We start from the raw sequence: 23,095 nt of genomic DNA, 5'->3' as shown, positions 1-23,095 counted from the left end.
TAGTTTAGTGGTTATTTCAAAACTGTTCTGGCTTTGCAGATAGTGTCTGTGAACTGAATTTAGATTTCTAGATCATAGCTAAAGATACAGGAAAGATGGCTCTTGAACATATATATGTTCAGGAAGGTGGAATGTATATGTTTTCCCAGAGGCAAGGCAATGTTTTCCAAAGATTTGGCTTGAAGGTATTTTTAAACATAAAGCAGGCCATCTAGCGTGCTTTTGCCTTGATTTGCTCATAGTTTCACCTCAAAGAGAGTACAGGCAGTACTCTCAAGGGTACGGTACCTTTGACTCTAATTCTGACCAATAAGGGAAGTGAGTGGCAAATTAGACGACTTGGACATGTAAGGAGAAAAATGTTTATTTCTAGAATACATGATAACTGGGAGGGAAAGCTTGGATGTAGCTTGTATGTTGGATGTAGTTTTAACTTTCATAAGCCAACTTTGAAAAGAAAAACTGAGAAAAAAACATAGATATGAGCATCAAGATTACAATTCTGGCTATGTAGTCATAAGTGATCTAGTTGAAGAAAAAGAAACCATTGTATATTAAAAATTCACTGCAGGTCAGGTCAGGCTTAAGGGGACCTCTAGAATAAATGACTCATCACCAAAGATGGGAATATTGGTTTTTGGAAGGATAAATGAAGAAAATTATCTGTGGCTTGTGAAAATATTGAGGGCAACAAACTATGGGAATACATTCAGATCAGAAGATCAAAGAAAGGGGTAGGCCACTGCTTGCAGTCAATGCCATCAAGTGAAGGATGATACAAGAAAAGAAGATATCCCCAGATCCTAATTTGCTTATGTGTCCTTTATAAAGAATTTTAAAATGTAAAGAAAACACCTGTGAGAATAAAGTAAGTACAACTTGAAATAAGAAATAATAGGGGAGAATCTTGCAACTGCAAGGGTGTAAGATATATCCCTCAAAATAATCATATTCAAAGTTACCAGGAAAATTTGCTGTATAAACATGGTTGATGACCTTTAAGCAAATGAGAATTTGAACACTGGAAATGTGCAAATGTTTCTCCTTTGTCAAATGGAGAAAAGTGAAATTAATAAACTAGACCAGAGATAGTTCATTAACTCCATGAATATTTCAAAGATTTACTTGATGAAAAGATAGAGTTTGAAAGTCAAGAAAAAAGATTTAAGATGATGACACAGTATGAATTTACTGATACTATGTCTTACTTGACCAATTCATTTCTTCTTCAGCATTACTGGACCGAATCATGTCATCCTCTATGGTCTAAAAATGTCTGTGTTCTGTCCATTCTTTTCTCACTGAGGTGCAGTTATTTGCTTGGAAGTCTATTTCCTAACTTGAAGGCAAGAAGCTTACATGTTTATATCCATGTTTGTGTGCGTACTCAGGCGTTTCCAACTCTTTGTGACCCTGTAGACTGACTGTATGGACTGTAGCCCGCCAGGCGCCTCTGTCCATGGAATTTTCCAGGCAAGAATATTGGAGTGGGTTGCCATTTCCTACTCCAGGGGATCTTCCCAACCCAGGGATTGAACCCATGTCTCCTGAGTCTCCTGCATTGGCAGGTGAATTTGTTATCAGTGCACAACCTGGGAAGCTCTTTTATATCCATAGTGTTTCTATTAATAATAATTGTTGAATAAACAAACTAACTAATGGCAGATAAAAGAGATGCAATAGAAAATTTTATATTCGTATTTCATTAAAGCATCATACAATATCCTAATGACACTCATGTGAAAAAGAGGGAGTAAAAATATATTCATTGCAAAGGTAATGAAGGAGATAAATGACTATTAGAACCACAGTACCAAAGGTGTTTTTAAACAAACCAGACAAAAGGAGGGACTTGTTTCTGGTAGTATACATTAGGCTTCTTTCTTTAGCTCTGCCTTGCTCTACATTTTTAATCAACAGTTTAATGAAAAATATGAAGGGTGATTTATTAAATTCATGGGTGGTACAAATTTTGGAATTATAGTATAGAAGTAAGGTCTTAGAATCAGCATCTGAAAGCATTTTGATGGCATTAGAAAAGATTGCTGAAAAAATGGAAGAGTGAACTAAATGGAACTAGATGAACTTGAACAGAAAAGATATGAGTCTTAACAATAGACTACAAAGGAACAAGATGGCTAAGCAGCAGCATGAGCAAAAATGGCTTAAGGGTATCAGCTGATGTTAAACATACCAGCAGTGTGATATGGCTGCCGAATAATTGAATGTGACCTTAAGATGCATTAAGAGAGGTATAGCTCATAGAGTGAAGAAGACAGACTGAACATTCTGTTTGATTCTATATGCTTAGTGGCCTAGTTGGCTATGGGCTAATTTAAGTGAATTTGTCACAAAAAAAGATTGAGCAAAGTAATAATATTTAGATGAGAAAGGACAGCAATGTGAAGAATTAGGTAACCATATTTCATTAACTTAACAGCAAGTCAGAGAGGTAGCAGAATGGTTCTGGGTGGCCCAAGCAGCAGAAGCAAAGCAGGATGAGAGGCCTAGGGCAATGGGTGCTCATCAGAATCATCTAGACAAATTGTATTTATTTTTAACTTTAAAATTGTGAAATATAACACATGATAGAAAGAGCATTAAAGATTAATACACAGTATAAAACAGTATAATCATCACTCCCCAAGATTAGAAATAGAGCCTTTTCAGCACCCACGGGGGCCCCAAGTGTACTTTCCAGTTTATTTTCTTTCTAATGACAAACACTGTTCAGATTTCTGTGATAACTGCTTCCAAACTCTTCTTTATGGTTTTACTATTTTTGTACTTATCCCTAAATCACTTAATTTAGATGTGTCTGCTTTCAAACTTTATTAAATACAATCATAAATTACATACTCCTGAAATTGAAACTGTGATCAAAAGTCTCCCCTCAACTCCTAAAAGAGCCCAGGGCCAGATGGCTTCACAGGTGAATTCTATCAACCATTTAGAGAAGAGCTAATGCCTATCCTTCTAAAACTCTTTCAAAAATTTGCAGAGGAAAGAACACTTCCAAACTCATTCTAGGAGGCCACAATCACTCTGATACCAAAACCAGACAAAAACAACATGCAAAAAAAGAAAGTTACCAGCCAATATTACTAATGAACATAGATGCAAAAATCCTTAACAAAATTCTAGCAAACAGAACTCAACAACACATCAAAAAGATTATAAATCATGATCAAGTCAAGTTCGCACCAGGGATGCAAGGATTCTTCAATATATGCAAATTAATTAATGTGATATACCATATTAACAGACTGAAAGATAAAAACCATATGAAAATCTCAATAGATGCAGAAAAAGCTTTTGATAAATTTCAGCACCCATTTATGATAAAAAAATTCTTCAAAAAATGGGCATAGAAGGAATTTACCTCAACATGATAAAGGCCATATATGATAAACCCACAGCAAACATTATTCTCAATGGTATAAAACTGAAAGCATTCCCTCTAAGGTCAGGAATAAGACAAGGGTGCCCTCTCTCATCACTATTCAACATAGTTTTTGAAGTCCTAGCTATGGCAATCAGAGAAGAAAAAGAAATAAAAGTAATCCAGATCAGAAAAGAAGTAGTAAAACTCACTGTTTCAGATGACATGATATTATACATAGAAAACCTCAATGATATATCAGAAAACTAGTAGAGCTAATCAGTGAATTTAGCAAAGTCACAGGATACAAAATCACACAGAAATCACTTACATTCCTATATACTAACAATGAAAATTCAGAAAAAGAAATTAAGGAATCAATCCCATTCACCATTGCAACAAAAAGAATAAAATATCTAGGAATAAACCTACCTAAGTAGACAAAAGAGCTGTATACAGAAAACTATGAGACACTGATGAAATAAATCAAAGATGGCATAATCAGATGGAGAGATATTCCATGTTCCTATGTTGGAAGAATCAATATTGTGAAAATGACTAAACTACCAAATGAAATCTACAGATTCAATGCAATCCCTATCAAATTACCAATGGTATTTTTCACAGAACTAGAACAAAAAAATTCACAATTCATATGGGGAAACAAAAGACCCCAAATAGCCAAAGCAATCTTGAGAAAGAAGAATGGAGCTGGAGGAATCAACCTTCCTGACTTTAGACTATAAAGCTACAGTCATCAAGACAGTATGGTACTGGCACAAAAACAGAAATATAGACCAATGGAACAAGATAGAGAGCCCAGAGATGAACCCACATACCTACAGGCACCTTATTTTTGACAAAGGATGCAAGAATACACAATGAGGCAAAGATAACCTCTTCAATAAGTGGTGTGGAAAAACTGGACAGCTACATGTAAAAGAACAAAATTAGAACACTTCCTAACACCATACACAAAGATAAACTCAAAATGGATTAAAGACCTAAATGTAATACCGGAAGCTATAAAACTTTTAGAGGAAAACACAGGCGTAAGAGCCTCTACAACCCCCTCCTAGAGTAGTGGAAATAAAAATAGAAATAAATAAGTGGTACCAAATTAAACTTCAAAGTTTTTGCACAGCAAAGGGAACTATAAAGAAGGTGAAAAGACAATACTCAGAATGGGAGGAAATAATAGCAAGTGAAACAGCTGACAAATGATTAATTTCCAAAACATACAAGCAACTCATATAAGTCAATATCAGAAAAACAAATAACCCTATCAAAAAGTGGGAGAGACCTAAATAGGCATTTCTTCAAAGAAGACATACAGATGGCTAATAAACACATGAAAAGATGCTCAACAACTCTCATTATTAGAGAAATGCAAGTCAAAACTACAATGATATATCACCCCACTCCAGTCAGAAAGGCTATTATCAAAACATCTACAAACAATAAGTGCTGGAGAGGGTGTGGAGAAAAGGTAACCCTTTTCACTGTTGGTGGGAATGTAGATTGATAGAGCCACTATGGAAGACAGTATGGAGATTCCTTAAATAACTAGGAATAAAACCACCATATGACCCTGCAATCCCACTCCTCAGCATATACCTTGAGGAAACCAAAACTGAAAAAGACACATGTAACCCGCCTACTTCAGCGATCAATGCAAAGAAACAGAGGGAAACAACAGAATGGGAAAGACTAGGGATCTCTTCAAGAAAATCAGAGATACCAAAGGAATATTTCATGCAAAGATGAGCTCGATAGAGGGCAGAAATGGTATGGACTTAACAGAAGCAGAAGATATTAAGAAGAGATGGCAAGAATACACAGAAGAACTGTACAAAAAAGATCTTCACGACCCAGATAATCACGATGGTGTGATCACTCACCTAGAGCCAGACATCCTGGAATGTGAAGTCAAGTGGGCCTTAGAAAGCATCACTACGAACAAAGCTAGTGGAGGTGATGGAATTCCAGTTGAGCTATTATAAATCCTGAAAGATGATGCTGTGAAAGTGCTGTGCTCAATATGCCAGCAAATTTGGAAAACTCAGCAGGGGCCACAGGACTGGAAAAGGTCAGTTTTCATTCCAATCCCAAAGAAAGGCAATGCCAAAGAATGCTCAAACTACCGCACAATTGCACTCATCTCACACGCTAGTAAAGTAATGCTCAAAATTCTCCAAGCCAGGCTTCAACAACATGTGAACCGTGAACTTCCTGATGTTCAAGCTGGTTTTAGAAAAGGCAGAGGAACCAGAGACCAAATTGCCAACATCCGCTGGATCATAGAAAAAGCAAGAGAGTTCCAGAAAAACATCTATTTCTGCTTTATTGACTATGCCAAAGCCTTTGACTGTGTGGATCACAATCAACTGTGGAAAATTCTGAGAGAGATGGGAATACCAGACCACCTGATCTGCCTCTTGAGAAATTTGTATGCAGGTCAGGAAGCAACAGTTAGAACTGGACATGGAACAACAGACTGGTTCCAAATAGGAAAAGGAGTCCGTCAAGGCTGTATATTGTCACCCTGTTTATTTAACTTATATGCAGAATACATCATGAGAAACGCTGGGCTGGAAGAAGCACAAATTGGAATCAAGATTGCTGGGAGAAATATCAATAACCTCAGATATGCAGATGACACCACCCTTATGGCAGAAAGTGAAGAGGAACTAAAAAGCCTCTTGATGAAAGTGAAAGTGGAGAGTGAAAAAGTTGGCTTAAAGCTCAACATTCAGAAAACGAAGATCATGGCATCCGGTCCCAGCACTTCATGGGAAATAGATGTGGAAACAGTGTCAGACTTTATTTTTGGGGGCTCCAAAATCACTGCAGATGGTGACTGCAGCCATCAAATTAAAAGATGCCTGCTCCTTGGAAGGAAAGTTATGATCAACCTATATAGCATGTTCAAAAGCAGAGACATTACTTTGCCAACAAAGGTTCGTCTAGTCAAGGCTATGGTTTTTCCTGTGGTAAGGTATGGATGTGAGAGTTGGACTGTGAAAAAAGCTGAGCACCAAAGAATTGATGCTTTTGAACTGTGGTGTTGGAGAAGACTCTTGATAGTCCCTTGGACTGCAAGGAGATCCAACCAAGTCCATTCTGAAGGAGATCAGCCATGGGATTTCTTTGGAAGGAATGATGCTAAAGCTGAAACTCCAGTACTTTGGCCACCTCATGTGAAGAGTTGACTCACTGGAAAAGACTCTGATGCTGGGACGGATTGGGGGCAGGAGGAGAAGAGGACGACAGAGGATGAGATGCCTGGATGGCATCACTGACTCAATGGACGTGAGTCTGCGTGAACTCCGGGAGTTGGTGATGGATAGGGAGGCCGGGCGTGCTGCAATTCATGGGGTCGCAAAGAGTCGGACACAACTGAGCGACTGATCTAATCTGATCTGAACCCAATGTTTACTCCAGCACTATTTACAATAGCTAGAACATGGAAGCAACCTAGATGTCCATTGACAGATGAATGGATAAAGAAGCTGTGGTACATATATACAATGGAATATTACTCAGCCACAAAAGGAATGCATTTGAGTCAGTTCTAATGAGGCGGGTGAACCTACAGCTTATCATACAGAGTGAAGTAAGTCAGAAAAAGAAAAAGAAATATTGTATACTAACACACATATATGGAATCTAGAAAGATGGTACTGATGAAATTATTTACAATCATGGAGACCCAGACATAGAGAACGGATTTATGAAGATGGAGGAGGAGGAGAAGGAGAGGGTAGGATATATGGAGACAGTAATATGGAAACATTCATTATTACCATATGTAAAACTGATAGCCAATGGGAATTTGCTGTATGACTCAGGGAACTCAAACCAGGGCTCTGAAACAACCTGGAGAGGTGGGATGTGGAGGGAGGTGGGAAGGAGGTTCAACAGGGAGGGGACATATGTATAGCTATGGCTGATTCATGATGATGTTTTGAATAAACCAACACAATACTGTAAAACAATTATCTTTCAATCAAAAATAAATAAATAAATTACATGCTCCTTTTCTGTTATGTTTCTTTCATTATATCTGCAAAATTCATTCATATTATGTTAGTTCAGTTCAGTCGCTCAGTTGCGTCTGACTCTTTGTGACCCCATGGACTGCAACATGCCAGGTTGCCCTGTCCATCACAACTCCTGTAGCTTACTCAAATTCATGTCCATTGAGTCAGTGATGCCAGCCAACCATCTCATTCTCTGTCATCCCCTTCTCCTCCCACCTTCAATCTTACCCAGCATAAATGTCTTTTCAAATGAGTTGGTTCTTCGCATCAGGTGGCCAAAGTATTGGACTTTCAGCTTCAGCATCAGTACTGTCAGTGAATATTCAGGACTGATTTCCTTTAGGATGGACTAGTTGGATCTCCTTGCAGGCCAAGGGACTCTCAAGAGTCTTATCCAACACCACAGTTCAAAAGCATCAATTCTTCTGGACTCAGCTTTCTTTATATTCCAACTCTCACATCCATACATGACAAGGGGAAAAACCATAGCTTTGATTAGATGGAACTTTGTTGGCAAAGTAATGTCTCTGCTTTTTATTATGCTGTCTACGTTGGATATAACTTTTCTTCCAAGAAGTAACCGTCTTTAAATTTCATGGCAGCAGTCACCATCTGCAGTGATTTTGGAGCCCCCCCAAAAATAAAGTCTCTCACCGTTTCCATGTTTCCCCATCTATTTGTCATGAAGTGATGGGACTGGATGCCATGATCTTAGCTTTCTGAATGTTGAGCTTTAAGTCAACTTTTCCACTCTTCTCTCACTTTCATCAAGAGGCTCTTTAGTTCTTCTTCATTTTCTGTCATAAGGGTGGTGTTACCTGCATATCTGAGGTTATTGATATTTCTCCCAGCAATCTTCATTCCAGCTTGTGTCTCATCCAGCCCAGCGTTTCTCATGATGTACTCTGCATATAAGTTAAATAAGCAGGGTGACAATATACAGCCTTGATATACTCCTTTCCTGATTTAGAACCAGTCTGTTGTTCCATGTCCAGTTTCAACTATTGCTTCTTGACCTGCACACAGATTTCTCAGGAGGCAGGTCATGTGGTCTGGTATTCCCATCTCTTGAAGAATTCTCCACAGTTTGTTGTGATCCACACAGTCAAAGGCTTTGGCATAGTGAATAAAGCAGAAACAGATGTTTTTCTGGAACTCTCTTGCATTTTTGATGATCCAACAGATGTTGGCAATTTGATCTCTTGTTCCACTGGCTTTTCTAAATCCAGATTGAACATCTGGAAGTTCATGGTTCAGGTACTGTTGAAGCCTGCCTTGGAGAATTTTGAGCATTACTTTGTTATCATGTGAGACGAATGCAATCGTGCACTAGTTTGAGCATTCTTTGACATTGCCTTTCTTTGGGAGACATTATGCATAACTCTAGTTTATTAAATTGCACGTTATTTTGGTTAGGGGTTGAAACAGATTTTGAGGGACTTGAAACTAGTATTGGTGTTTATTAAGAGAAAAGATAAGAAAAGTTGTTTTTCTTAATTTAATAAAAATGTATGTTCATATGAACACATTGCTAAGCCTACTGCCAGCCTAGGAAGAGATCAGGGCAAGCCAAGGACTTAAAGTTTAGCTTCGTTGGCTTTATGAAAAATGTATTCTGGTTGTGGTATTTTATTGTAAAAAAATTCAACAACTTATTTACCTATTCTGATGTTGATGGACTTTTGGACTATCCCTAAATGCTATGGTTATTATGAACTGATTTTCCAAAAACATAAATGTGTTCTAAGGTAGCATTTGAATGCAGTCTTCCAAAGAATAGCAAAGAGAGATAAGAAATTCTTCCTCAGTGATCAGTGCAAAGTAATAGAGGGAAACAATAGAAAGGGAAAGACTAGAGATCTCTTCAAGAAAATTAGAGATACCAAGGGAACATTTCACGCAAAGATGGGCTCAATAAAGGACAGAAATGGTTGGACATAACAAGCAGAAGATATTAAGAAGAGGTGGCAAGAATACACAGAAGAACTGTACAAAAAAGATCTTCATGACCCAGATAATCATGATGATGTGATCACTCACCTAGAGCCAGATTCCTGGAATGTGAAGTCAAGTGGGCCTTAGAAAGCATCACTACGAACAAAGCTAGTGGAGGTGATGGAATTCCATTGAGCTCTTTCAAATCCTGAAAGATGATGCTGTGAAAGTGCTGTGCTCAATATGCCAGCAAATTCGGAAAACTCAGCAGTGGCCACAGGACTAGAATAGATCAGTTTTCATTCCAATCCCAAAGAAAGGCAATGCCAAAGAATGCTCAAACTACCGCACAATTGCACTCATCTCACACAGGAAAGGAAATGGCAACCCACTCCAGTATTCTTGTCAAGAGAATCCCGTGGACAGAGGAGCCTGCTGGGCTGCTGTCCATACGGTCGCACAGAGTCGAACACAACTGAAGCGACTTAGCATGCATGCATGCAATGGAGAAGGAAATGACAACACACTCCAGTATTCTTGCCTGGAGAATCCTAGGGACAGAGGAGCCTGGTAGGCTGCTGTATATGGGGTCGCACAGAGTTGGACACCACTGAAGTGATTTAGCAGCAGCAGCAGCACACGTTAGTAAAGTAATGCTCAAAATTCTCCAAGCCAGGCTTCAAAAGTAAAAGAGAAGAGTGAAAAAGTTGACTTAAAGCTCAACATTCAGAAAGCTAAGATCATGGCATCCAGTCCCATCACTTCATGGCAAATAGATGGGGAAACATGGAAACAGTGAGAGACTTTATTTTGGGGGGTTCCAAAATCACTGCAGATGGGGACTGCTGCCATGAAATTAAAAGATGCTTACTTTTTGAAAGAAAAGTTATAACCAACTTAGCATATTAAAAAGCAGAGACATTACTTTGCCAACAAAGGTCCATCTAGTTAAGGATATGGTTTTTCCCTTTGTCATGTATGGATGTGAGAGTTGGACTATAAAGAAAGCTGAATCCCAAAGAATTGATGCTTTTGAACTGTGGTGTTGGAGAAGACTCTTGAGAGTCCCTTGGCCTGCAAGGAGATCCAACTAGTCCATCCTAAAGGAAATCAGTCCTGAATATTTATTTGAAGGACTGATGTTGAAGCTGAAGCTCTAATATTTTGGCCACCTGATGCGAAGAAATGACTCATTGGAAAAGGCCCTGATGCTGGGCAAGATTGAAGGCAGGAGGAGAAGGGGATGACAGAGGATGAGATGGCTGGATGGTATCACTGACTCAATGGACATGAGTTTGAGTAAACTCTGGGAGTTGGTGATGGACATAGAGGCCTGGCGTGCTGCCATCCATGTGGTCTCAAAGAGTTGGACATAACTGAGCGTCTGAACTAAACTGAAGAATTGTCCAATATAACTGCAGCCAAGGAAATGTTTTGTATTTGTCCTGTTCAATACAGTAGCCACTAGTCATGTTTAGACAGTGAGCACTTTGAATGGTGGTTAGTACAAATGGGCAACTGAATTTTAAATTTAAAAAAGTTATAGAAATTTAGCTTTAAATGGTTACATGTGGCTAGTGACTACTGTGGAGAAGGAAATGGCACCCCACTCCAGTATTCTTGCCTGTAAAATCCCATGGACGGAGGAGCCTGGTAGGCTGCAGTCCATGGGGTCGCTAAGAGTCGGACACAACTGAGCGACTTCACTTTCACTTTTCACTTTCATGCATTGGAGAAGGAAATGGCAACCCACTCCAGTGTTCTTAGCTGGAGAATCCCAGGGACGGGAAGCCTGGTGGGCTGCCGTCTATGGGGTCGTAGAGTCGGACACGACTAAAGTAACGCAGCAGCAGTGACTACTGTATTGGACAGTGCATTCTAGAGTGCATATCCAAGAGTGGAACTGCTAGGGCATAATGCCTGTTCATATTTAACTTTTGTAGCTACTATCTGTTTTCTAAAGTGATTTTAACAATTTACTCCACAGGCAGTTCATATGATTTACTGTTTTTCTACATTCCCAAACTCTTGGCGTTGTCATATTGTTTAATTTTAGCTATTCTTGTGGGCATGCAGTGGTCTCTCATTGCTTTTTTAAACGAGATTTCCATATTATTCATGATGTGGTATACCTTTGTATATGCATATGGCTATTTGAATTTCCTGTTATGAGAAGTATCAGTTTAAATCTTTGGCTTATATGTACTGTGTTATCTGTCATGTTTTTATTGATTTATTGGTGTTCTTTATGAATTATATATTCTAAATACAAGTTTGTTGATTATATATTTTGCAAATATCCACCCTTAGAAAGGTTTACACAATGCTGATATCCAATTAAATCAAATTATCAATTAAATCAAAATTTCTGTGGGTAGGGTCAAGACACTTTAAAAAGTGTCCCAAGTGATATTAATTTGACTATGTGAGAGGAATAGATTAGAATTTAGTGTAAGAAATGATGTATTAACTATCAAATCGATCTCTCTGGAGTAGTTATGTTAATGGATATGTGGACCATCTCTGGAGTCACATGGTCTGAGTTTGCACCCAGGCTCTGATAGACTTTAGACTTAACTTACCTCAGTTTTTTTCATTTATAAAATTGGGTAATGATATCTACCAGACACCACCCTTATGACACCACCCTTATGGCAGAAAGTGAAGAACTACTAAAGAGCCTCTTGATGAAAGTGAAAGAGAATAGTGAAAAAGTTGGCTTAAATGTCAACATTCAGAAAATTAAGATCACAGTATCTTGTCCCATCACTTCATGGCAAACAGATGGGGAAACAGTGGAAACAGTGACAGACTTTATTTGGGGGGGCTCCAAAATCACTGAAGATGGTGACTGCAGCCATGAAATTAAAAGATGCTTACTCCTTGAAAGGAAAGCTATTACCAACCTAGACAGCATATTAAAAAGCAGAGACATTACTTTGCCAAACAAAGTCTGTCTGGTCAAGGCTATGGTTTTTTCAGTAGTCTTGTACGGATATGAGAGTTGGACTACAAAAAAAGCTGAGAGGTGAAGAATTCATGCTTTTGAACTGTGGTGTTGGAGAAGACTCTTGAGAGTCTGTTGGACTGCAAGCAGATCCAACCAGTCCATCCTAAAGGAGATCAGTCCTGGGTGTTCATTGGAATGACTGATGTTGAAGCTGAAACTCCAATACTTTGGCCACCTCACGGGAAGAGCTGACTCATTGAAAAGACCCTGATGCAGGGAAAGATTGAGGGCAGGAGGAGAAGGGGACGACAGAGAATGAGATGGTTGGATGGCATCACCGACTCAATGGACATGAGTTTGTGTAAACTCCAGGAGTTGGTGATGGACAGGGAAGCCCGGTGTGCTGCAATCCATGGGGTCGCAAAGAGTCAGATATGACTGAGCGACTGAACTGAATTGAACTGATCTGCTAGATAATCCCTTATGAATTCTAAACAGTTATATGTACTGTGTAGGACACATAGCAAGTGCTCCATAAGTATTAATCATGGTCATCATCATCATCACCAAAGATTAAATTAACTGTCTTAGAAAGTAACAAGAGCCAGGATTTTCCTCAATGGGACAACATCAGTAATCTTGCACTGAGATCAGGAACAAGGCAAGATTGATTTCCCTGTCTCTTTCCCTATTCAATATTATTCTAGAGGGATCAGCAAATACAACTAGAGAGAAGAAATTAAACAGAGGCATAAGTACTGATAAAGAAGTAAAACTACTCTATTTGTTGATGGTATGATGGTACACTGAGAAAATCCTAGATAATTAATGATAACCAATGATTTTATTTGAACAATAAAATAATGTAGTAGTATAACAGATATAGTACTAAGAGGCAGAAATCAATATCTTTTATACACACAAACAATAACCATTTAGAGTACCTGACATTAGAGAAAAACCTCATTTAAAATTAAAAAAAGAAGATCAAGTATTCATGAATAAACCTAACTAAAATGTGTAAAGCTTATAGGAAGAACATTTTTAAATCTTTTATAAAAAAGATACAAGTGTGGACTAGAACAAATGAAAAGGATAGGACAACTTAACATGATTAACATTTTCTTTGGACCAACTTATAAACTTAACAATATCCTGATAAAGCTTTTTTAAAGGAAGTAAACAAGTTGAAATCAAAGTTGTTATGGAAAAGCAAGCATAAGAGAATAGCAAGAAAAATACTGAGAAATAAAAATGTAAGGGGAATGGGGAGGTCAGGACTACTAGACATTAAAATTTATTATAATCTAAAAGTCTCTCTAATTGAAACAGTGAGATACCAGTGCACGAATAGACAAATAGTGGAATAGAATAGAAAGACCAGAGGTAGACCCAAGTAAATATGGAAATTTATTATAAGATAAAGATAATGTCTCAAAACACTGTGGATAATATTTGAGTTTTAAATAAATGACTCCTTTTAGAAAATAATAGGTCAACCTTTGGAAAAAAGATAAAATTATACTCATATGTTATACCAAACACAAAAATAAATTCCAAACGGATTGGAGATATAAATGTAAAAACTGAAACCATACAAGTAAGAAAACTCGAGTAAACTCCATTTAAAATTGGCTTTCTACTCTGGTCATCATGGTCATCATCAAAAAGTCTACAAACAACAAATGCTGAAGAGATTGTAGAGAAAAAGGGACCCTCCTATACTGTTGGTGGGAATGTATACTGAAGCCACTATATACAGCCATTATGGAGAATAGTATGGAGATCCCCCAAAAACTAAAAATAGGGTTACTGTACAATCCTGCGATCCCATTCCTAGGCACAGATCCAGAAATAACTATAATTTGAAAATATTCACCCCAATGTTCCCGGCAGCACTATTCTCAGTAGCCAAGACAGGGAAGCAACTTAAATGTCCATTGACATATGAACGAATAAAGATGTGAGATATACATGTGTATGTGTATACACATACACACACATATACATACACACAATGGAATATTACTTAGCTATAAAAAGAATGAAATTATGCTATTTCTAGCAACATGGATGGACCTGGAGATTATCATACTAAATGAAGTAAGGCAGACAGAGAAAGACAAATATGATATGACATTACCAATATGTGGAATCTAAAAAAGTTACACAAATGAACATATTTACAAAACAGAAATAGGCACACAGACATAGAAATCACACTTATGGTTACCAAAGTGGAAAGTCAGGGAGGGATAAATTAGGAGATTGGGATTAACATATTTATACTAGATAAAACAGATAACCAACAAACACCTACTCTATAGCACAGGGAATTATACTCAACATACTCTAATAACCTATAAAGAAAAGAATCTGAAAAAGAACGTATAACTGAACCACTGAGCTATGCATCTGAAACCAACATAACATTGTAAAACAACTATACTTCAATAAAATAAAATAAAAAACTGACTTTCTAAATCCAGAGACAAGTAATAAAAAATGATATTTTTACTATAAAAATATTAAAAATTATACATACTAAAGACAGCGTAAGTAAAGTTAAAAAGACAAATGGAAAACTTGCGGAAATATTTACAGCATATGTCACAAAGAACTAATATCCCCAATATGTAAGGAACCTTAAAAATTAAAGGCTAAAGGGACAAAAATCCAATAGAAAAGTGGGAAAAGATAAAAACAATTTACAAAAAACAAAAAAGATAAAAAGGCTCTTAAATGAAAACAATTTAAATTCATTTATAATTATGTAACTATAATTTGAAACAACCCTGAGATAGCATTTCTTTACTATCAGACTGGCAAGAACTAAAAAGCATGATAATATATTCTATTATTGAGAAGGTGGTGGAAAGGGTCTTCTGTTACACCCTGCTGGTGGCAGTGCAAATTTGTATGACCATTTCTAACAAAATTACCCTTAATTTTTAACCTAGAAATTCTAATTCTAGGCATTTATCCTAAAGATACACTTCCAACAATATGAAAATTCATTTGCCTAAGGTTATTCACTGCAATATTATTTTTAATTGCAAAGTATCAGAAATAATCTAAGGCTTATATAAGAGAGTAGTGGAATTAACTATAGTGTATCTGCACTACAGATTATTATGCAGCTATATAAAGAATGAGAAATATCTATGACTGATACATAGAAACTTCTAGGACATTACTTAATGAAAAAAGCAAAGTACAAAAGAATATATGTAAGGAAGAAGAAGATATAAGAAGATATGCATGTATCTGCTCTTTGTGCTAAAAGAAATACAGGATGATTAAACTAGAAAGTATGATATTGATTATTTACAGGGGTAGGTGGGGACAGGAGGTAAGAAAGGGAAAATGAGAGTGGGGAAAAGGAATGAGGGCGGATGGTCTACCTTTTCAATAGTTCTGACTCTTGGAAACGTGGTAATAATTTCACATGCTGCTGCTGCTGCTGCTTGGTTGCTAAGTCATGTTGAACGTGACCCCATGGACGATAGTCTGCCAGGCTCCTTTGTCTGTGGGATTTCCCAGGCAAGAATACTGGAGTGGGTTGCCATTTCCTCTTTCATGGGATCATCCTGACCCAGGGATTGAACCTTCATCTCTTATGTCTCCTGCATTGGCAGGCAGATTCTTTACTACTGAGTGACCTGGAAAACCCAGTAATTTCACATACTTAAACATAAATAATCAAAATCAAAAAGAATGTGAGAGACATTCCATATGTAATACAAAATGAAGGGAATGGAAATGAAAATAACTAACCTAACTAAAAGTGGACAACCATGTCAACTCTAAGGTTAAAAATAAAAAGAACTATACAGAACTATTATATTCTAGTTAATGTTTTTTTCCCACACTAGTATGGGTTAGGGCAGAAGGCAATGGCAACCCACTCCAGTACTCTTGCCTAGAAAATCCTACGGACAGAGGAGCCTGGTAGGCTGCAGTCCACGGGGTTGCACAGAGTTGGACACAACTGAAGTGACTTAGCAGCAGCAGCAGCAGCAGTATGGGTAAATAGTTCTTTCTCAAATATTTATTTATTTAGTTGGCTGTACTGGATCTTAGTTGCAGCACATAGGATCTTTGGTCTTCACTGCAGCATGTGTTTTCTTTTAGTTGCAAGATGGGGGTTCTTCGGTTGAGGCATGTGAACTCTCAGTTGCAGCACGTGGGATCTAGTTCCCTGACCAGGGATCGAACATGGACCCCCCTGCATTGGGAGCCCTGGATCTTAGTCACTGGACCACTAGGGTTAGCATTTCTAAAACTACTTTATGTGTATATCAGGATTGAGCAGATAAGTAAATAAATTTGTGGAGAATGAGAACCAGTTTTCTCACTATCAGAAAAAGAAAAAGGAAGGGTTTGAATGAATGCTGTGATATTCGATTGGACTTGGAGCTATCAGTTTAAACTCATGGTTTTAAATGATTTTTAAAGAGAAATTGATATGGAAATATATATATACACACACACATGAGCATACATACATATATTCCTAGATCTGTCCAATGAGAGAGTCTAGAAGCAAGACATCTCAGTAACAATAACAATAACTAGTAACAATAACTAGAACCCAGATGTTGGTTTCTAAATCCCATTCTTTAACAAAAGGAACTAGAACTCCTTAGGAAAATGATTGATTCTAGGGATGGGTCAGGAAAAATACAAGATGATACTGACTAATACCTTGTACTGCTAGAAAGTAAGGACGTGCTAAAAAGAGATGAGAATGGCATATTGAATGGATAAAGGCATAAACCTGAATAAGTCAAAATAGCCCAATGGCCAAATGTAGGCTAACTGGAGTAATAAAATAAATAGTATTACTAATAACATATAGATTAAAATAAGTATCTGATCTCATACTAACACAAATAACAGGAGAAGAGATCATTTTTTTCTTGCAGGATAATTCCAATAATAAATATAGAGAAATTATAGAAATAGAAAATCACTTTCACATAATAATTGTTACAGGCAAGATTCATAAATTAATGCTAAAATTAGTGGGCAAAAGTATGATAGGAAACAATATTTGCATAGCATGGCCTCAAAAATATCTCCCTACAAAATAGTTATAATTTACAAAGGGAAAAATAGTAACTTTACATAGAGAAATCTGGCAGACACCACAAGTGATCAAAGTTTATATCATTGTCATAAGACATATCAACATCACAAACCTCTTGATATGGTGTGCTGGGGAGGGCAAACATCACTTCTATGTTATTCTTGTCAAAAATTTATAACTTCAATTTGAATTATTAATAGAAAACATGTGTTAATTACAAACTCAAGGATATCCTAGAAACAAAGCAAAGTGAAACAAACTGGCTGGTTGTCTTCAAAAGTGTCAAAGTCATCTGTAATAAGACACAGAAAGACTGTGGAATTGCTGGAGACTGAGGAATCTGAGGAGGCATGACAGTAACTGCAGTAATGAATTGAGGAACAGGTTCTGGACCAGAAAAGAGGACATAAGCAGGACGCTAGTAAAACTGAAATAAGGTCTATAAATTAGTTATTAATTCCCTAATAATTATATTATCATCATGTAGCATGTTAACATTAATAGAACTAGATGAAGGATATATTAGAACTCTCATACTATTTTAAAATGAGTGTTTTAAAATAGTGTTTAAAATGAGTGTTTAAAATAAGTGAATTCATATTTAAAAAGATTTTAAAATGTAGTGTTTCCAGCTACTTGAGTTCAAATAAGGGATAACAATTGGAGCTGTAGAAGAGATCTAAGCTATAACTGGGCAGGTCCAACACAAAGCCTTTAAGGTTTAAACCATGAGCGTTTTTTGAGGATATTAACACAACCCTTAGCTTAAAAAGTGAGTAAGATTCTACATAAGCTTTGACCCAATGCTAATCCTCTTGAATCCATAGAAATTGAACAGTTAGCCCAACGTTATTTCATTTTAGCAAATGGTACGTGCTGTGAGGATTGCAAAATGTGTTATGAAATATTCAAATTAGCTTACAATGAAATTTCCTTAGTTTCAACTTTCAAGACTTTAAATACTTGAGAACAAATTTATATTCGTGAACAAGTTTTTAAACCACACTCTAAACATCCATTCGAAACTATACCAGATAATCACACAAATGGCTCAAACAATTTAAATCAGGTGAAAATTATACTCTTACGTGGAAAAAAACAGATTTCAAAACAATACGTGCACTACAATCCCATTTCTGTCAAAAGTGAAAATATATGCTTAGAAATGAGCCTAAAATTTTATATGATAAAATGTAAACAGTAATTAACTCTGGGTGGTTACAAGTGGGTGTTTTTCTTCACTTAGCAGCAATCTCTAAACTTTTTCTACAATAATTATATTACCTTGTAATCATAAAACAAAAAGGATTATAAATGTTTTGAAAAAAGAAAGCAGTGTAACAATTTTCAGATCTCTGAATAGTGAGTGGAATTAACCACTCCAAACAAACAGATGTAGCTAAATATAAAAAAATCTATATTCCAAACACTCATTTTGTGTTTAGATGAGGCTACATCTTTGCCTTGAGGCTACAAACAGGAGGTGATATGTGCGTTTTCCCCTTATGTCACTTCAGTTTAAAAATGCCAAAAATTACTCAGAGAACAAGTTTAAGCATTTGCAATTACCAAGGTGACAGTGTCAGAGGAAACACTAACATCTTATGCTTGATTTAAATTTTTATAGTTGATTTTTTAAAATGAAAAGGGAAGAAGCACTTTTTTAGGGAGAGGAAAGAGATATGTACACTGGGGTATTCAAGTCTTATTTCACTTTGGGGCATATATGAAGTGACAAGGATTGATTTTGTCCCATTCTCTTTTTTACAGTGTATTTCTTTATTAGAGTTTTGATGTTACATCACTTAAATGTTTTATCCCCACATTCTTGTTTTACTTTTAAAAAATTAATTAATTAATTTTAACTGAAGGCTAATTACTTTACAACATTGTGATAGCTCTTGCCATACATTGATATGAATGACTTTGCCCCATTCTTTAAACTAATATCTATCTCTTGGTGATTAGTTATTAAAGCTGTACTTAAATATTACAAAGAAGTACTCAACTTTGATTTGTAAAACTATTTTTAGATAGTTAAAACATTTTCCTTAAAATTAAAATTTCTTTGATTTCCCTGGTGACTTTTAAGTTAGTTCTTACTGGTTTATTCTTCATTATTCCAAATGGTTGGTATGGCTAATTCAAAAAGCAGTCACTTCCAGCACTTGACTCTCCTTTGAGGATTGTTTCAGAATCTGTTTTTCTATATTCTACTGGTGTAGTAGAGGACCTTTCATCTTTTAAATGCTATGATGATAAAGAATTACAAGTGGGACTAAAAGGTCCATCTAGTCAAGGCTATGGTTTTTCCAGTGGTCAGGTATGGATGTGAGAGTTGGACTGTGAAGAAAGCTGAGTGCTGAAGAATTGATGCTTTTGAACTGTGGTGTTGGAGAAGACTCTTGAGAGTCCCTTGGACTGCAAGGAGATCCAACCAAGTCCATTCTGAAGGAGATCAGTCCTGGGTGTTCTTTGGAAGGAATGATGCTAAAGCTGAAACTCCAGTACTTTGGCCACCTCATGTGAAGAGTTGACTCATTGGAAAAGACTCTGATGCTGGGAGGGATGGTGGGCAGGAGGAGAAGGGGACGGCAGAAGATGAGATGGCTGGATGGCATCACCGACTTGATGGATGTGAGTTTGAGTGAACTCCGGGAGTTGGTGACGGACAGGGATGCCTGGTGTGCTGCAATTCATGGGGTCGCAAAGAGTCAGACACGACTGAGCGACTGAACTAAACTGAACTGAAGTGCATGATAACAGCATATCTTTGTTGCTAATTCATAGTAATAAATGAATTTCTAGGGCTCTAAGACAACAAGTTAAAAGAAAAGAAAATGAAATCCATGGATAACCTGATGAGATTAGTATTAAAAGATAAAAAGTGAAAGTGAAGTCGTGTTTGACTCTTTGCGATCCTATGGACTGTAGCCTACCAGGCTTCTCTGTCCATGGGATTTTCCAGGCAAGAGTACCGGAGTGGGTTGCCTTTTCCTTCTCCAGGGGATCTTCCTGACCCAGGGATGGAACCCAGGTCTCCCGCATTGTGGGCAGATGCTTTACCCTCTGAGCCACCAGGGAAGCCCAAAGTGATCTCCAATAAGCTAGCAAGTTATTTTATAAGCACAGTTTTCTTTATTCAGAGATGACAAAACTTTGAGGTTCTAGAAAATCATTATTTCATTTGAGGGACAGTCACACTAAATCTTTGTAACTGAAGACCTCTGACATTTCTATTTTTTTTCCTGAACTTTAAAACAATAAACTGCTTAGGATTCAACCTACTAGGGGTCCAAAAAGAAGCAATTGTGTGGCTAAGTATAACACTGAATTTTAGTCTTACAAACACTCTCACTCTGATACATTTTATCGGACAGCATTTAAACCTACTCAAGTCATTCTTCTACCATTTTCTTTATAACTTAACCTTGATCTGACACTCTCACGCCTACCAGAATTTCCAACACGATATACTGAGAATTTGTTTACTTGCATAAACGCTAAAAAAAAAAAAAGCAATGTTTATTGTATTCTAAAAAAAAAAAAAAAAGGCTACCCAGATGGTGAGGTGATAAAGAATCCACCTGCCAGTGCAGAGATGCAGGAGACATAGGTTTGATCCCTGGGTTGAGAAGATCCCCTGGAGTAGGAAATGGCAACCCATTCCAGTATTCTTGCCTGGAGAACCCCATGGACAGAGGATCCTGGTGGGCAACAGTCCATCAGGTTGCAAAGAGTCAGCCACAACTGAATGATTGAGGACATTGTAAAAATATGGTAGGGACAGTTAAATACATTTTAAATCAAACCTGTGTTTTTTATAGCCCCAAAACAAAGAACGTGGATAATTCAATGAACTGATAAATTGAACCTAAATATTTGAAAATACAACCATAGAAGATAAAAAGATAGTGTTTTCATAATTACTACAATATCTACCAAAGTTTAATGTATCACTATAAGATATATAAGTTAAGTTGATTTCAGAGCAAAGAAAGAACTTGGAAGGAGAGAATGAAAAGAAAGTGCTTTTTAAGTCATTACCTTTTCCCATGAAATATCTGCTGGTGAAGAATAGGTTAAGAGTTAAAACCAATCTTTGGTCAGAAGAAAAGCTTTTCAACCCTAAAACACATTTTGGTTATAATGTTAGCCTTAAAGTCTGTAGGTGATATGCTAAGGAAAAGTCATACCAATAACATGAGCCTGTAGCTTAAGGATTTCTTGCTGTTGTTTTAAAATTTATGATAGTATTTCATTTAATTTTAATTAGTCTCTTAAAATATAAATTTACCTTTCCTAAGCATTGTATTATCTATATTACCACTAAATATTTTTAAAGGATCATTAAAATCAGTTTCCTGAATTATTTGTTCTTCACAGATGTGACAATATTAATACTTAATAAGCAATCTTTGTAGTTAAAAGATATCTGGATTGATTTTTTGCTTTCCTTATATCATTTTGGTTTTTGATTTACAGAGGTTTGTAAGTTGTACTTTACTATTCTCATAAGACAATATACTTAGTTGTAAGCAGTGTCTGATCTTTTTACATATTCCCCCAATTCTAAGAGAATGGATTATATTCTCCAAAAATATAACTAAGGCTTTTAAATAAGAGCTATAAGTTGTGATAACTGAGGCAGCATTTCCCATTGTTTTGACAAAATAAATTAGAAAATGAAGTTATTTAAAGTAAGGTAGTATGGAAAAAAAACACAAGTCCCACCCAGATATGTTGCTATCTTTAGGAAACTCAAAACAAGCAAAAGTAAGGACTATATTATGCTAGAAACACACTCATTTGTGATAAAATAGTAAAACCAAAAAGCATGAGCAAGAGTCAAGATAGCTGTCCTGTAACTGATAAGAGGTAAGCATGAGGATGGAACAGAGGAGTACCACAGGGTACTGTAGCTCCAAGTTCCTGGGTGAAGATGGGTGCACAATGACACATATACATACTCACTTCATCATGAATATTACTTAATTTTTAAGTGCAAGAAAACCAGGAGGCTTAGATTATTTAGGAGCAAATTGATGATGATATTGTAGGGAGGCCCCTTTTAGCTGGGATACCACATTGTTTTAAAACTGTGTGTGTCCTGTCCGTGTGTCCACACTGACAGAACAATATGTCCTATTAGTAGTATACTTTTTATGATATTTTTCAATTTACAGTAAATATTTGGTGATTTTTTTTGAGATATCCAATCACTGAACACTACGTGTAATTATTTTTAATCATATGTTTTGTATGCTTTGTTTTATTATCCAACTTTTAAAACTGATGATATCAAAGTAAAACTAGTAGTTTTAATTAATTAGAAGAATAAAGGAAATCTCAGATAATTCTGTTCATATTCATAATTGGTGCTTTATGGTCATATTTGTGATCAATGATTGCATTATTACTAGTGGGTATTTGAAGAATTGTATTTTTAATTTCAGAGACTATGGGCAAGTGGACTTTGATTTACAGTGTCAGGTATAAAAAGGTATCTTTTCCTAGTAAATCAATTGTGTGGAAAGCAAGGGCAACTTTAATTATCAGATATGAGCATTTAGAGGAAAGAACAATCATATCAATATCACACTATGATTTTAATAAAATAAGTACTCCTCACCATTATAGGCAGGCTGTAATCTAGGAAAGAATGAGATGAGCTTACCATACAAATTCTTTCA

At 36.5% G+C, this 23,095-nt stretch overlaps 1 protein-coding gene across 1 annotated transcript in view; it reads right to left on the bottom strand.

Moving 5' to 3' along the window:
- GPR149 (G protein-coupled receptor 149) overlaps nucleotides 1-23,095 on the bottom strand; it is an 85,048-nt gene that overhangs the window by 53,365 nt on the left and 8,588 nt on the right. The window lies entirely within an intron of this gene.

The sequence above is a fragment of the Bos mutus genome, chromosome 1 (assembly GCF_027580195.1).
Source record: "Bos mutus isolate GX-2022 chromosome 1, NWIPB_WYAK_1.1, whole genome shotgun sequence".
Lineage (NCBI taxonomy): Eukaryota > Metazoa > Chordata > Mammalia > Artiodactyla > Bovidae > Bos > Bos mutus.
This window is presented reverse-complemented; position numbering and strand designations above follow the sequence as displayed.